At 63.8% G+C, this 15,870-nt stretch overlaps 5 pseudogenes; all 5 read right to left on the reverse strand.

Moving 5' to 3' along the window:
• Positions 1-1,262: 1,262 nt before the first annotated feature.
• On the reverse strand, positions 1,263-1,381 carry LOC142865499 (uncharacterized; annotated as a pseudogene).
• Positions 1,382-4,856: 3,475 nt separating this feature from the next.
• On the reverse strand, positions 4,857-4,975 carry LOC142865500 (uncharacterized; annotated as a pseudogene).
• Positions 4,976-8,444: 3,469 nt separating this feature from the next.
• On the reverse strand, positions 8,445-8,563 carry LOC142865501 (uncharacterized; annotated as a pseudogene).
• Positions 8,564-12,027: 3,464 nt separating this feature from the next.
• On the reverse strand, positions 12,028-12,146 carry LOC142865502 (uncharacterized; annotated as a pseudogene).
• A 3,476-nt stretch (positions 12,147-15,622) lies between these two features.
• Positions 15,623-15,741, reverse strand: LOC142865503 (uncharacterized; annotated as a pseudogene).
• Between the last annotated feature and the right edge of the window lie 129 nt (positions 15,742-15,870).

Here is a 15,870-nt window from a genome sequence, read left to right on the forward strand (position 1 = left end):
ACGGAGGAGCCGGTCAGGCAGGGGCCGAGGACGGTGAGAGGCCGGGCGGGAAGGAGCATGTCAGGCAGGGGCAGAGGACGGTGACAGGCCGGGCGGGGAGGAGCCGGTCAGGCGGGGGCCCAGGACAGTGACGGGCCTGGCCGGGGAGGAGTGCGTCAGGCAGGGGCAGAGGAGACGGGCTGGGTAAGGGTTAGGGTTACAGTTAGGGCACAATTCACAATCGCAAAGACGTGGAAGCGACCCGAGTGCCCATCCATCCAGGAGTGCATGAATAAAATGTGGCGCGTGGACACCACGGAGTGCCATTCGGCTGTGAGGAGCAGCGGTGAGAGGGCACCTCTCGTGTTCTCCTGGCCAGAGCTGGAACCCGTTCCAGTAAGCCAAGTATCCCAAGAATGGACACACGAGCACCACGTGAGCGCGCTCACCAGCAAATTGGAACGAACGGATGGACACCTAAGTGGACGGAGAGGAATCACCTTCATCGGGTGGGTGTCGGGCGGGTGGGGGGAGGGGAGGGGCATCCACATCCATTAGGCATGGGGTGGGTGCGCACCGACTGGGGGATGGGCGCACTTGAAGCTCTGACCCCAGGGGGGAGGCTTGGAGAGGGCAACGTACCCGACCTTAACACTGGTACCCCCACAATACGCTGGAACAACATGAGAGGTATATGAATGAGAACACAGGGGGGAGGGGGGCACGGGCAATACATGTCACCTGAATACTTGTACTCCCATCATCTGCTTGAAAAGAGAGAGGAAAGAAAATGCAATAATAGAGGTAAGAGACACTTTTTAAAAATAATGAATCCGAAGAGAAAAGTAAAAGGAGGCCTGTGGAGCAGGTCTGGGTGTGACTCCGGATCCCCCAACATCAGGTGCCACCACCAAAGATTCCTGCGTGGAGCCCATAGAACCCCCAAAAGCAACGGGACGAGTTCTGGTCACATACTCCCTCAAAATGACATCCTGGCCTTCTTCTGGAACTCCCTCCCCTCTCAGACTCTCAAGGTTTCCTCCAGCGTGTCGGTTCCCACAGAGCAGACCTTTGGTCTGAGACCTGACAGTCCAGATGCCACGCATGCTGCCGCGTGGCGGCGGTGTCTCGGCTTGGGACAAGAGGAGGCCCCACGGTGCGGGCTGGGGCGCCAGGCACCGCGGCGGGCGCTGAGGGTTGGGGTCACCCCCACACCGGGCCGCCGCCGCGCTCCCAGAAAGGGGACAGAACAAGAGGCAAAAAAAAAAAAAAAAAAAAGAAGCAGCCTGAGGCACCCGGTATTCCCAGGCGGTCTCCCATCCAAGTCCTAACCGGGCCCCACCCTGCTTAGCTTCCGAGACCAGACGAGATCGGGGGCGTTCAGGGTGGTGTGGCCCTAGACGGCGGCGGAGGCCGCCCCTGCCCCACTCAAGAAGCCGAGCCTCTCTGCGCTTTCCCCCCGCCGCCGCCGCCGCCGCCGCCGCCGCCGCCGCCGCCGCCGCCTCCCGCCCCAGGCCCCGCGCCGGGCCGGGCCTGTTGAGTTCGCCGGCCGGGTCCCGCGGGCTCCCAGGGACGGGGGTGATGGGCGGGGCGGGGCGGGGGGCTGTCTCTCTATACACACACACACACACACTCACACTCACTCACACAAGATGCGCCTCCACGGCTGGACTCGCCAAGGTGGAGCCCTCCCAGCCCCCCTCGTCTCCTCGCCCGGCCTCCTTCACCTACCCGCTGCCCACCCCCGGCGCGTCGCCGCCGCTGACGCTGACTGCGCACGCGCGCTCGCGCGGGGCGCTCGCCCTTTGACCCCAGCCAGGGGCCGCCCTCCCCCACAACCCCTTTCAGCTGCGCCCCCCCTCGCCCTGTGGGTGGGCTGCCGCCTATTCCCCCGGGCCAGGGCTGGGGCACAGCCAGTGTATGGGGCGTCTCTCTCTGGGGATGTGTCCCATGGGTGGGGTGGGGTGGCGTGGTTTGTGGGGCGCTGAAGAAATCAGTCCCCTCCATCTCCTACCTCTGGAAAACGCCCAAGCCCGTGGAGAACTGCCGGCACCGCTTCGTGGGGGCCGGGACCCTCCTCTGTGTCCTCCTGTGGCCCAGTCCAAGGGGCCTGGGCCTGGCCGGGGCTGCATTGGACCCCAACCACCCTGGCGTGTGGACTCGCTAAAAATCGGCCATTAGATATTGGATTCCAGCTTCCTTGAGGTCATTTCACTAATGAGTGCACCGGAAAGAGTTTCCTAATCCATCTGTGAGGGTGGCAACTGAAAGAGAATTTTAAAGCTGACAGAATAGGCGAGGGAAGGCATAGGAGATTTCCACACCCAGCAAGGAAGCCTTTCCCGAAATGGAAGAAAGAAACGAGCAAACAGAGACACCGGTAGCCCGCCCGGAAAAGAGTCTGCCCCCGAGAGAAAGTACCCTGACCAGGTTCACCCATGGGTGGGTGGGTGGCGAGCTAGCGAGGTTCAGAAGAGCGAGGACCGCAGTCTGTGCGGAAGACACCTGCGCTCGGGTGTGTGTGGCGGCCCGATTCGCAAGCAGCTCTAGATGTTAAACCAAGGAGAAGCCAGGGAGTTCCCAACGCCCCAGGTGTCCTCAGCCCACGACTGGCTGCTGTGGGAATGCGAAGCCCGGCTCCTTGTCTCAGAGCGGGGTTCCCAGGAGGATCAGGCTGAAGCTGGGACTTGGCCTCAAAGTGTCCCCTCGCATGGCCACCCCCTTCCCCTTCCTGCTCCTCTACTCCTGGTGCCCCTCCATCCAGGGGCCAGACCTTAGAGAGTCACCGCAAGAGAATCCTGGTCCCAAAGGAGCCTTCTGGGGGACCGGTGCTGAGAGAGGTTGTGGGCATGGCCCGCTGGGGCTCTGCCCGACCCAGGGCTGAGAGATGCCACCTCCCAGCTCTGGGTCCCTGCAGGAAGTGTTGGCAAGCACAGGGCCAGTCCCCCAAAGGCCCAGGTGCAGGGAGCCCAGGCCAAGCAGCCTGTGGAAGAAGCCACTTGCCGTGCCACCCCGGGAACAGGACTGCAGGCCCCGGCCCTTCCCACCTCCTCCTCCTCCTCCTCCCCCCCCCCGCACCTCCCCCCCCCGGACATGGCACAGGGCTCAGAGACACCTCAGACTCTTGCTACCCAAGGTGCAAAGGGCATCAGTTGCTCCTCCAAGCCCCCCGCCCAGCAGACCACGTTGTCCAGCCAGCCCCCGGGCCTCCCTGGGGTGCCCAGCACAAAAGTGCAGACACCCACCGGACCCTCAGTCTCAGCTTTCGGATGTTTTTGCCACTCTAAGGACCCGCAGGCCCGCTGGGCCTTCGGGCAGGACAGAGAGCCCCGGGATCCGCCTTGGAGAGCTGCGTGTACGTACGTCCCCATCAGGAGGCGGTCCCCACCTCCGCGGCTCTCCCCTTGGCTCTCCCCTTGCGGGGAGCGGCAGCAGCCTGCAGCCGCAGGGCCTCAGGGAAGACACCAGGCTGGGCCCCCGCGGCACAGCGGGGGCACGTCCCCCGCACTCGACTTAGGGACGGCTGCTGGAGACTGCTGCGGCCACCCTGCTGCCGGGTTTCTGGAGGGCTTCCTGGAAGCAGCGTCCACACCAAGCCCTTGGAAGGCCCAGGCGACGGAGGAGCCGGTCAGGCAGGGGCCGAGGACGGTGAGAGGCCGGGCGGGAAGGAGCATGTCAGGCAGGGGCAGAGGACGGTGACAGGCCGGGCGGGGAGGAGCCGGTCAGGCGGGGGCCCAGGACAGTGACGGGCCTGGCCGGGGAGGAGTGCGTCAGGCAGGGGCAGAGGAGACGGGCTGGGTAAGGGTTAGGGTTACAGTTAGGGCACAATTCACAATCGCAAAGACGTGGAAGCGACCCGAGTGCCCATCCATCCAGGAGTGCATGAATAAAATGTGGCGCGTGGACACCACGGAGTGCCATTCGGCTGTGAGGAGCAGCGGTGAGAGGGCACCTCTCGTGTTCTCCTGGCCAGAGCTGGAACCCGTTCCAGTAAGCCAAGTATCCCAAGAATGGACACACGAGCACCACGTGAGCGCGCTCACCAGCAAATTGGAACGAACGGATGGACACCTAAGTGGACGGAGAGGAATCACCTTCATCGGGTGGGTGTCGGGCGGGTGGGGGGAGGGGAGGGGCATCCACATCCATTAGGCATGGGGTGGGTGCGCACCGACTGGGGGATGGGCGCACTTGAAGCTCTGACCCCAGGGGGGAGGCTTGGAGAGGGCAACGTACCCGACCTTAACACTGGTACCCCCACAATACGCTGGAACAACATGAGAGGTATATGAATGAGAACACAGGGGGGAGGGGGGCACGGGCAATACATGTCACCTGAATACTTGTACTCCCATCATCTGCTTGAAAAGAGAGAGGAAAGAAAATGCAATAATAGAGGTAAGAGACACTTTTTAAAAATAATGAATCCGAAGAGAAAAGTAAAAGGAGGCCTGTGGAGCAGGTCTGGGTGTGACTCCGGATCCCCCAACATCAGGTGCCACCACCAAAGATTCCTGCGTGGAGCCCATAGAACCCCCAAAAGCAACGGGACGAGTTCTGGTCACATACTCCCTCAAAATGACATCCTGGCCTTCTTCTGGAACTCCCTCCCCTCTCAGACTCTCAAGGTTTCCTCCAGCGTGTCGGTTCCCACAGAGCAGACCTTTGGTCTGAGACCTGACAGTCCAGATGCCACGCATGCTGCCGCGTGGCGGCGGTGTCTCGGCTTGGGACAAGAGGAGGCCCCACGGTGCGGGCTGGGGCGCCAGGCACCGCGGCGGGCGCTGAGGGTTGGGGTCACCCCCACACCGGGCCGCCGCCGCGCTCCCAGAAAGGGGACAGAACAAGAGGCAAAAAAAAAAAAAAAAAAAAGAAGCAGCCTGAGGCACCCGGTATTCCCAGGCGGTCTCCCATCCAAGTCCTAACCGGGCCCCACCCTGCTTAGCTTCCGAGACCAGACGAGATCGGGGGCGTTCAGGGTGGTGTGGCCCTAGACGGCGGCGGAGGCCGCCCCTGCCCCACTCAAGAAGCCGAGCCTCTCTGCGCTTTCCCCCCGCCGCCGCCGCCGCCGCCGCCGCCGCCGCCGCCGCCTCCCGCCCCAGGCCCCGCGCCGGGCCGGGCCTGTTGAGTTCGCCGGCCGGGTCCCGCGGGCTCCCAGGGACGGGGGTGATGGGCGGGGCGGGGCGGGGGGCTGTCTCTCTATACACACACACACACACACTCACACTCACTCACACAAGATGCGCCTCCACGGCTGGACTCGCCAAGGTGGAGCCCTCCCAGCCCCCCTCGTCTCCTCGCCCGGCCTCCTTCACCTACCCGCTGCCCACCCCCGGCGCGTCGCCGCCGCTGACGCTGACTGCGCACGCGCGCTCGCGCGGGGCGCTCGCCCTTTGACCCCAGCCAGGGGCCGCCCTCCCCCACAACCCCTTTCAGCTGCGCCCCCCCTCGCCCTGTGGGTGGGCTGCCGCCTATTCCCCCGGGCCAGGGCTGGGGCACAGCCAGTGTATGGGGCGTCTCTCTCTGGGGATGTGTCCCATGGGTGGGGTGGGGTGGCGTGGTTTGTGGGGCGCTGAAGAAATCAGTCCCCTCCATCTCCTACCTCTGGAAAACGCCCAAGCCCGTGGAGAACTGCCGGCACCGCTTCGTGGGGGCCGGGACCCTCCTCTGTGTCCTCCTGTGGCCCAGTCCAAGGGGCCTGGGCCTGGCCGGGGCTGCATTGGACCCCAACCACCCTGGCGTGTGGACTCGCTAAAAATCGGCCATTAGATATTGGATTCCAGCTTCCTTGAGGTCATTTCACTAATGAGTGCACCGGAAAGAGTTTCCTAATCCATCTGTGAGGGTGGCAACTGAAAGAGAATTTTAAAGCTGACAGAATAGGCGAGGGAAGGCATAGGAGATTTCCACACCCAGCAAGGAAGCCTTTCCCGAAATGGAAGAAAGAAACGAGCAAACAGAGACACCGGTAGCCCGCCCGGAAAAGAGTCTGCCCCCGAGAGAAAGTACCCTGACCAGGTTCACCCATGGGTGGGTGGGTGGCGAGCTAGCGAGGTTCAGAAGAGCGAGGACCGCAGTCTGTGCGGAAGACACCTGCGCTCGGGTGTGTGTGGCGGCCCGATTCGCAAGCAGCTCTAGATGTTAAACCAAGGAGAAGCCAGGGAGTTCCCAACGCCCCAGGTGTCCTCAGCCCACGACTGGCTGCTGTGGGAATGCGAAGCCCGGCTCCTTGTCTCAGAGCGGGGTTCCCAGGAGGATCAGGCTGAAGCTGGGACTTGGCCTCAAAGTGTCCCCTCGCATGGCCACCCCCTTCCCCTTCCTGCTCCTCTACTCCTGGTGCCCCTCCATCCAGGGGCCAGACCTTAGAGAGTCACCGCAAGAGAATCCTGGTCCCAAAGGAGCCTTCTGGGGGACCGGTGCTGAGAGAGGTTGTGGGCATGGCCCGCTGGGGCTCTGCCCGACCCAGGGCTGAGAGATGCCACCTCCCAGCTCTGGGTCCCTGCAGGAAGTGTTGGCAAGCACAGGGCCAGTCCCCCAAAGGCCCAGGTGCAGGGAGCCCAGGCCAAGCAGCCTGTGGAAGAAGCCACTTGCCGTGCCACCCCGGGAACAGGACTGCAGGCCCCGGCCCTTCCCACCTCCTCCTCCTCCTCCTCCCCCCCCCCGCACCTCCCCCCCCCGGACATGGCACAGGGCTCAGAGACACCTCAGACTCTTGCTACCCAAGGTGCAAAGGGCATCAGTTGCTCCTCCAAGCCCCCCGCCCAGCAGACCACGTTGTCCAGCCAGCCCCCGGGCCTCCCTGGGGTGCCCAGCACAAAAGTGCAGACACCCACCGGACCCTCAGTCTCAGCTTTCGGATGTTTTTGCCACTCTAAGGACCCGCAGGCCCGCTGGGCCTTCGGGCAGGACAGAGAGCCCCGGGATCCGCCTTGGAGAGCTGCGTGTACGTACGTCCCCATCAGGAGGCGGTCCCCACCTCCGCGGCTCTCCCCTTGGCTCTCCCCTTGCGGGGAGCGGCAGCAGCCTGCAGCCGCAGGGCCTCAGGGAAGACACCAGGCTGGGCCCCCGCGGCACAGCGGGGGCACGTCCCCCGCACTCGACTTAGGGACGGCTGCTGGAGACTGCTGCGGCCACCCTGCTGCCGGGTTTCTGGAGGGCTTCCTGGAAGCAGCGTCCACACCAAGCCCTTGGAAGGCCCAGGCGACGGAGGAGCCGGTCAGGCAGGGGCCGAGGACGGTGAGAGGCCGGGCGGGAAGGAGCATGTCAGGCAGGGGCAGAGGACGGTGACAGGCCGGGCGGGGAGGAGCCGGTCAGGCGGGGGCCCAGGACAGTGACGGGCCTGGCCGGGGAGGAGTGCGTCAGGCAGGGGCAGAGGAGACGGGCTGGGTAAGGGTTAGGGTTACAGTTAGGGCACAATTCACAATCGCAAAGACGTGGAAGCGACCCGAGTGCCCATCCATCCAGGAGTGCATGAATAAAATGTGGCGCGTGGACACCACGGAGTGCCATTCGGCTGTGAGGAGCAGCGGTGAGAGGGCACCTCTCGTGTTCTCCTGGCCAGAGCTGGAACCCGTTCCAGTAAGCCAAGTATCCCAAGAATGGACACACGAGCACCACGTGAGCGCGCTCACCAGCAAATTGGAACGAACGGATGGACACCTAAGTGGACGGAGAGGAATCACCTTCATCGGGTGGGTGTCGGGCGGGTGGGGGGAGGGGAGGGGCATCCACATCCATTAGGCATGGGGTGGGTGCGCACCGACTGGGGGATGGGCGCACTTGAAGCTCTGACCCCAGGGGGGAGGCTTGGAGAGGGCAACGTACCCGACCTTAACACTGGTACCCCCACAATACGCTGGAACAACATGAGAGGTATATGAATGAGAACACAGGGGGGAGGGGGGCACGGGCAATACATGTCACCTGAATACTTGTACTCCCATCATCTGCTTGAAAAGAGAGAGGAAAGAAAATGCAATAATAGAGGTAAGAGACACTTTTTAAAAATAATGAATCCGAAGAGAAAAGTAAAAGGAGGCCTGTGGAGCAGGTCTGGGTGTGACTCCGGATCCCCCAACATCAGGTGCCACCACCAAAGATTCCTGCGTGGAGCCCATAGAACCCCCAAAAGCAACGGGACGAGTTCTGGTCACATACTCCCTCAAAATGACATCCTGGCCTTCTTCTGGAACTCCCTCCCCTCTCAGACTCTCAAGGTTTCCTCCAGCGTGTCGGTTCCCACAGAGCAGACCTTTGGTCTGAGACCTGACAGTCCAGATGCCACGCATGCTGCCGCGTGGCGGCGGTGTCTCGGCTTGGGACAAGAGGAGGCCCCACGGTGCGGGCTGGGGCGCCAGGCACCGCGGCGGGCGCTGAGGGTTGGGGTCACCCCCACACCGGGCCGCCGCCGCGCTCCCAGAAAGGGGACAGAACAAGAGGCAAAAAAAAAAAAAAAAAAAAGAAGCAGCCTGAGGCACCCGGTATTCCCAGGCGGTCTCCCATCCAAGTCCTAACCGGGCCCCACCCTGCTTAGCTTCCGAGACCAGACGAGATCGGGGGCGTTCAGGGTGGTGTGGCCCTAGACGGCGGCGGAGGCCGCCCCTGCCCCACTCAAGAAGCCGAGCCTCTCTGCGCTTTCCCCCCGCCGCCGCCGCCGCCGCCGCCGCCGCCGCCTCCCGCCCCAGGCCCCGCGCCGGGCCGGGCCTGTTGAGTTCGCCGGCCGGGTCCCGCGGGCTCCCAGGGACGGGGGTGATGGGCGGGGCGGGGCGGGGGGCTGTCTCTCTATACACACACACACACACACTCACACTCACTCACACAAGATGCGCCTCCACGGCTGGACTCGCCAAGGTGGAGCCCTCCCAGCCCCCCTCGTCTCCTCGCCCGGCCTCCTTCACCTACCCGCTGCCCACCCCCGGCGCGTCGCCGCCGCTGACGCTGACTGCGCACGCGCGCTCGCGCGGGGCGCTCGCCCTTTGACCCCAGCCAGGGGCCGCCCTCCCCCACAACCCCTTTCAGCTGCGCCCCCCCTCGCCCTGTGGGTGGGCTGCCGCCTATTCCCCCGGGCCAGGGCTGGGGCACAGCCAGTGTATGGGGCGTCTCTCTCTGGGGATGTGTCCCATGGGTGGGGTGGGGTGGCGTGGTTTGTGGGGCGCTGAAGAAATCAGTCCCCTCCATCTCCTACCTCTGGAAAACGCCCAAGCCCGTGGAGAACTGCCGGCACCGCTTCGTGGGGGCCGGGACCCTCCTCTGTGTCCTCCTGTGGCCCAGTCCAAGGGGCCTGGGCCTGGCCGGGGCTGCATTGGACCCCAACCACCCTGGCGTGTGGACTCGCTAAAAATCGGCCATTAGATATTGGATTCCAGCTTCCTTGAGGTCATTTCACTAATGAGTGCACCGGAAAGAGTTTCCTAATCCATCTGTGAGGGTGGCAACTGAAAGAGAATTTTAAAGCTGACAGAATAGGCGAGGGAAGGCATAGGAGATTTCCACACCCAGCAAGGAAGCCTTTCCCGAAATGGAAGAAAGAAACGAGCAAACAGAGACACCGGTAGCCCGCCCGGAAAAGAGTCTGCCCCCGAGAGAAAGTACCCTGACCAGGTTCACCCATGGGTGGGTGGGTGGCGAGCTAGCGAGGTTCAGAAGAGCGAGGACCGCAGTCTGTGCGGAAGACACCTGCGCTCGGGTGTGTGTGGCGGCCCGATTCGCAAGCAGCTCTAGATGTTAAACCAAGGAGAAGCCAGGGAGTTCCCAACGCCCCAGGTGTCCTCAGCCCACGACTGGCTGCTGTGGGAATGCGAAGCCCGGCTCCTTGTCTCAGAGCGGGGTTCCCAGGAGGATCAGGCTGAAGCTGGGACTTGGCCTCAAAGTGTCCCCTCGCATGGCCACCCCCTTCCCCTTCCTGCTCCTCTACTCCTGGTGCCCCTCCATCCAGGGGCCAGACCTTAGAGAGTCACCGCAAGAGAATCCTGGTCCCAAAGGAGCCTTCTGGGGGACCGGTGCTGAGAGAGGTTGTGGGCATGGCCCGCTGGGGCTCTGCCCGACCCAGGGCTGAGAGATGCCACCTCCCAGCTCTGGGTCCCTGCAGGAAGTGTTGGCAAGCACAGGGCCAGTCCCCCAAAGGCCCAGGTGCAGGGAGCCCAGGCCAAGCAGCCTGTGGAAGAAGCCACTTGCCGTGCCACCCCGGGAACAGGACTGCAGGCCCCGGCCCTTCCCACCTCCTCCTCCTCCTCCTCCCCCCCCCCGCACCTCCCCCCCCCGGACATGGCACAGGGCTCAGAGACACCTCAGACTCTTGCTACCCAAGGTGCAAAGGGCATCAGTTGCTCCTCCAAGCCCCCCGCCCAGCAGACCACGTTGTCCAGCCAGCCCCCGGGCCTCCCTGGGGTGCCCAGCACAAAAGTGCAGACACCCACCGGACCCTCAGTCTCAGCTTTCGGATGTTTTTGCCACTCTAAGGACCCGCAGGCCCGCTGGGCCTTCGGGCAGGACAGAGAGCCCCGGGATCCGCCTTGGAGAGCTGCGTGTACGTACGTCCCCATCAGGAGGCGGTCCCCACCTCCGCGGCTCTCCCCTTGGCTCTCCCCTTGCGGGGAGCGGCAGCAGCCTGCAGCCGCAGGGCCTCAGGGAAGACACCAGGCTGGGCCCCCGCGGCACAGCGGGGGCACGTCCCCCGCACTCGACTTAGGGACGGCTGCTGGAGACTGCTGCGGCCACCCTGCTGCCGGGTTTCTGGAGGGCTTCCTGGAAGCAGCGTCCACACCAAGCCCTTGGAAGGCCCAGGCGACGGAGGAGCCGGTCAGGCAGGGGCCGAGGACGGTGAGAGGCCGGGCGGGAAGGAGCATGTCAGGCAGGGGCAGAGGACGGTGACAGGCCGGGCGGGGAGGAGCCGGTCAGGCGGGGGCCCAGGACAGTGACGGGCCTGGCCGGGGAGGAGTGCGTCAGGCAGGGGCAGAGGAGACGGGCTGGGTAAGGGTTAGGGTTACAGTTAGGGCACAATTCACAATCGCAAAGACGTGGAAGCGACCCGAGTGCCCATCCATCCAGGAGTGCATGAATAAAATGTGGCGCGTGGACACCACGGAGTGCCATTCGGCTGTGAGGAGCAGCGGTGAGAGGGCACCTCTCGTGTTCTCCTGGCCAGAGCTGGAACCCGTTCCAGTAAGCCAAGTATCCCAAGAATGGACACACGAGCACCACGTGAGCGCGCTCACCAGCAAATTGGAACGAACGGATGGACACCTAAGTGGACGGAGAGGAATCACCTTCATCGGGTGGGTGTCGGGCGGGTGGGGGGAGGGGAGGGGCATCCACATCCATTAGGCATGGGGTGGGTGCGCACCGACTGGGGGATGGGCGCACTTGAAGCTCTGACCCCAGGGGGGAGGCTTGGAGAGGGCAACGTACCCGACCTTAACACTGGTACCCCCACAATACGCTGGAACAACATGAGAGGTATATGAATGAGAACACAGGGGGGAGGGGGGCACGGGCAATACATGTCACCTGAATACTTGTACTCCCATCATCTGCTTGAAAAGAGAGAGGAAAGAAAATGCAATAATAGAGGTAAGAGACACTTTTTAAAAATAATGAATCCGAAGAGAAAAGTAAAAGGAGGCCTGTGGAGCAGGTCTGGGTGTGACTCCGGATCCCCCAACATCAGGTGCCACCACCAAAGATTCCTGCGTGGAGCCCATAGAACCCCCAAAAGCAACGGGACGAGTTCTGGTCACATACTCCCTCAAAATGACATCCTGGCCTTCTTCTGGAACTCCCTCCCCTCTCAGACTCTCAAGGTTTCCTCCAGCGTGTCGGTTCCCACAGAGCAGACCTTTGGTCTGAGACCTGACAGTCCAGATGCCACGCATGCTGCCGCGTGGCGGCGGTGTCTCGGCTTGGGACAAGAGGAGGCCCCACGGTGCGGGCTGGGGCGCCAGGCACCGCGGCGGGCGCTGAGGGTTGGGGTCACCCCCACACCGGGCCGCCGCCGCGCTCCCAGAAAGGGGACAGAACAAGAGGCAAAAAAAAAAAAAAAAAAAAAGAAGCAGCCTGAGGCACCCGGTATTCCCAGGCGGTCTCCCATCCAAGTCCTAACCGGGCCCCACCCTGCTTAGCTTCCGAGACCAGACGAGATCGGGGGCGTTCAGGGTGGTGTGGCCCTAGACGGCGGCGGAGGCCGCCCCTGCCCCACTCAAGAAGCCGAGCCTCTCTGCGCTTTCCCCCCGCCGCCGCCGCCGCCGCCGCCGCCGCCGCCGCCGCCGCCGCCTCCCGCCCCAGGCCCCGCGCCGGGCCGGGCCTGTTGAGTTCGCCGGCCGGGTCCCGCGGGCTCCCAGGGACGGGGGTGATGGGCGGGGCGGGGCGGGGGGCTGTCTCTCTATACACACACACACACACACTCACACTCACTCACACAAGATGCGCCTCCACGGCTGGACTCGCCAAGGTGGAGCCCTCCCAGCCCCCCTCGTCTCCTCGCCCGGCCTCCTTCACCTACCCGCTGCCCACCCCCGGCGCGTCGCCGCCGCTGACGCTGACTGCGCACGCGCGCTCGCGCGGGGCGCTCGCCCTTTGACCCCAGCCAGGGGCCGCCCTCCCCCACAACCCCTTTCAGCTGCGCCCCCCCTCGCCCTGTGGGTGGGCTGCCGCCTATTCCCCCGGGCCAGGGCTGGGGCACAGCCAGTGTATGGGGCGTCTCTCTCTGGGGATGTGTCCCATGGGTGGGGTGGGGTGGCGTGGTTTGTGGGGCGCTGAAGAAATCAGTCCCCTCCATCTCCTACCTCTGGAAAACGCCCAAGCCCGTGGAGAACTGCCGGCACCGCTTCGTGGGGGCCGGGACCCTCCTCTGTGTCCTCCTGTGGCCCAGTCCAAGGGGCCTGGGCCTGGCCGGGGCTGCATTGGACCCCAACCACCCTGGCGTGTGGACTCGCTAAAAATCGGCCATTAGATATTGGATTCCAGCTTCCTTGAGGTCATTTCACTAATGAGTGCACCGGAAAGAGTTTCCTAATCCATCTGTGAGGGTGGCAACTGAAAGAGAATTTTAAAGCTGACAGAATAGGCGAGGGAAGGCATAGGAGATTTCCACACCCAGCAAGGAAGCCTTTCCCGAAATGGAAGAAAGAAACGAGCAAACAGAGACACCGGTAGCCCGCCCGGAAAAGAGTCTGCCCCCGAGAGAAAGTACCCTGACCAGGTTCACCCATGGGTGGGTGGGTGGCGAGCTAGCGAGGTTCAGAAGAGCGAGGACCGCAGTCTGTGCGGAAGACACCTGCGCTCGGGTGTGTGTGGCGGCCCGATTCGCAAGCAGCTCTAGATGTTAAACCAAGGAGAAGCCAGGGAGTTCCCAACGCCCCAGGTGTCCTCAGCCCACGACTGGCTGCTGTGGGAATGCGAAGCCCGGCTCCTTGTCTCAGAGCGGGGTTCCCAGGAGGATCAGGCTGAAGCTGGGACTTGGCCTCAAAGTGTCCCCTCGCATGGCCACCCCCTTCCCCTTCCTGCTCCTCTACTCCTGGTGCCCCTCCATCCAGGGGCCAGACCTTAGAGAGTCACCGCAAGAGAATCCTGGTCCCAAAGGAGCCTTCTGGGGGACCGGTGCTGAGAGAGGTTGTGGGCATGGCCCGCTGGGGCTCTGCCCGACCCAGGGCTGAGAGATGCCACCTCCCAGCTCTGGGTCCCTGCAGGAAGTGTTGGCAAGCACAGGGCCAGTCCCCCAAAGGCCCAGGTGCAGGGAGCCCAGGCCAAGCAGCCTGTGGAAGAAGCCACTTGCCGTGCCACCCCGGGAACAGGACTGCAGGCCCCGGCCCTTCCCACCTCCTCCTCCTCCTCCTCCCCCCCCCCGCACCTCCCCCCCCCGGACATGGCACAGGGCTCAGAGACACCTCAGACTCTTGCTACCCAAGGTGCAAAGGGCATCAGTTGCTCCTCCAAGCCCCCCGCCCAGCAGACCACGTTGTCCAGCCAGCCCCCGGGCCTCCCTGGGGTGCCCAGCACAAAAGTGCAGACACCCACCGGACCCTCAGTCTCAGCTTTCGGATGTTTTTGCCACTCTAAGGACCCGCAGGCCCGCTGGGCCTTCGGGCAGGACAGAGAGCCCCGGGATCCGCCTTGGAGAGCTGCGTGTACGTACGTCCCCATCAGGAGGCGGTCCCCACCTCCGCGGCTCTCCCCTTGGCTCTCCCCTTGCGGGGAGCGGCAGCAGCCTGCAGCCGCAGGGCCTCAGGGAAGACACCAGGCTGGGCCCCCGCGGCACAGCGGGGGCACGTCCCCCGCACTCGACTTAGGGACGGCTGCTGGAGACTGCTGCGGCCACCCTGCTGCCGGGTTTCTGGAGGGCTTCCTGGAAGCAGCGTCCACACCAAGCCCTTGGAAGGCCCAGGCGACGGAGGAGCCGGTCAGGCAGGGGCCGAGGACGGTGAGAGGCCGGGCGGGAAGGAGCATGTCAGGCAGGGGCAGAGGACGGTGACAGGCCGGGCGGGGAGGAGCCGGTCAGGCGGGGGCCCAGGACAGTGACGGGCCTGGCCGGGGAGGAGTGCGTCAGGCAGGGGCAGAGGAGACGGGCTGGGTAAGGGTTAGGGTTACAGTTAGGGCACAATTCACAATCGCAAAGACGTGGAAGCGACCCGAGTGCCCATCCATCCAGGAGTGCATGAATAAAATGTGGCGCGTGGACACCACGGAGTGCCATTCGGCTGTGAGGAGCAGCGGTGAGAGGGCACCTCTCGTGTTCTCCTGGCCAGAGCTGGAACCCGTTCCAGTAAGCCAAGTATCCCAAGAATGGACACACGAGCACCACGTGAGCGCGCTCACCAGCAAATTGGAACGAACGGATGGACACCTAAGTGGACGGAGAGGAATCACCTTCATCGGGTGGGTGTCGGGCGGGTGGGGGGAGGGGAGGGGCATCCACATCCATTAGGCATGGGGTGGGTGCGCACCGACTGGGGGATGGGCGCACTTGAAGCTCTGACCCCAGGGGGGAGGCTTGGAGAGGGCAACGTACCCGACCTTAACACTGGTACCCCCACAATACGCTGGAACAACATGAGAGGTATATGAATGAGAACACAGGGGGGAGGGGGGCACGGGCAATACATGTCACCTGAATACTTGTACTCCCATCATCTGCTTGAAAAGAGAGAGGAAAGAAAATGCAATAATAGAGGTAAGAGACACTTTTTAAAAATAATGAATCCGAAGAGAAAAGTAAAAGGAGGCCTGTGGAGCAGGTCTGGGTGTGACTCCGGATCCCCCAACATCAGGTGCCACCACCAAAGATTCCTGCGTGGAGCCCATAGAACCCCCAAAAGCAACGGGACGAGTTCTGGTCACATACTCCCTCAAAATGACATCCTGGCCTTCTTCTGGAACTCCCTCCCCTCTCAGACTCTCAAGGTTTCCTCCAGCGTGTCGGTTCCCACAGAGCAGACCTTTGGTCTGAGACCTGACAGTCCAGATGCCACGCATGCTGCCGCGTGGCGGCGGTGTCTCGGCTTGGGACAAGAGGAGGCCCCACGGTGCGGGCTGGGGCGCCAGGCACCGCGGCGGGCGCTGAGGGTTGGGGTCACCCCCACACCGGGCCGCCGCCGCGCTCCCAGAAAGGGGACAGAACAAGAGGCAAAAAAAAAAAAAAAAAAAAAGAAGCAGCCTGAGGCACCCGGTATTCCCAGGCGGTCTCCCATCCAAGTCCTAACCGGGCCCCACCCTGCTTAGCTTCCGAGACCAGACGAGATCGGGGGCGTTCAGGGTGGTGTGGCCCTAGACGGCGGCGGAGGCCGCCCCTGCCCCACTCAAGAAGCCGAGCCTCTCTGCGCTTTCCCCCCGCCGCCGCCGCCGCCGCCGCCGCCGCCGCCGCCGCCGCCGCCGCCTCCCGCCCCAGGCCCCGCGCCGGGC

This window comes from Microcebus murinus, chromosome 28 (assembly GCF_040939455.1).
Source record: "Microcebus murinus isolate Inina chromosome 28, M.murinus_Inina_mat1.0, whole genome shotgun sequence".
NCBI lineage: Eukaryota > Metazoa > Chordata > Mammalia > Primates > Cheirogaleidae > Microcebus > Microcebus murinus.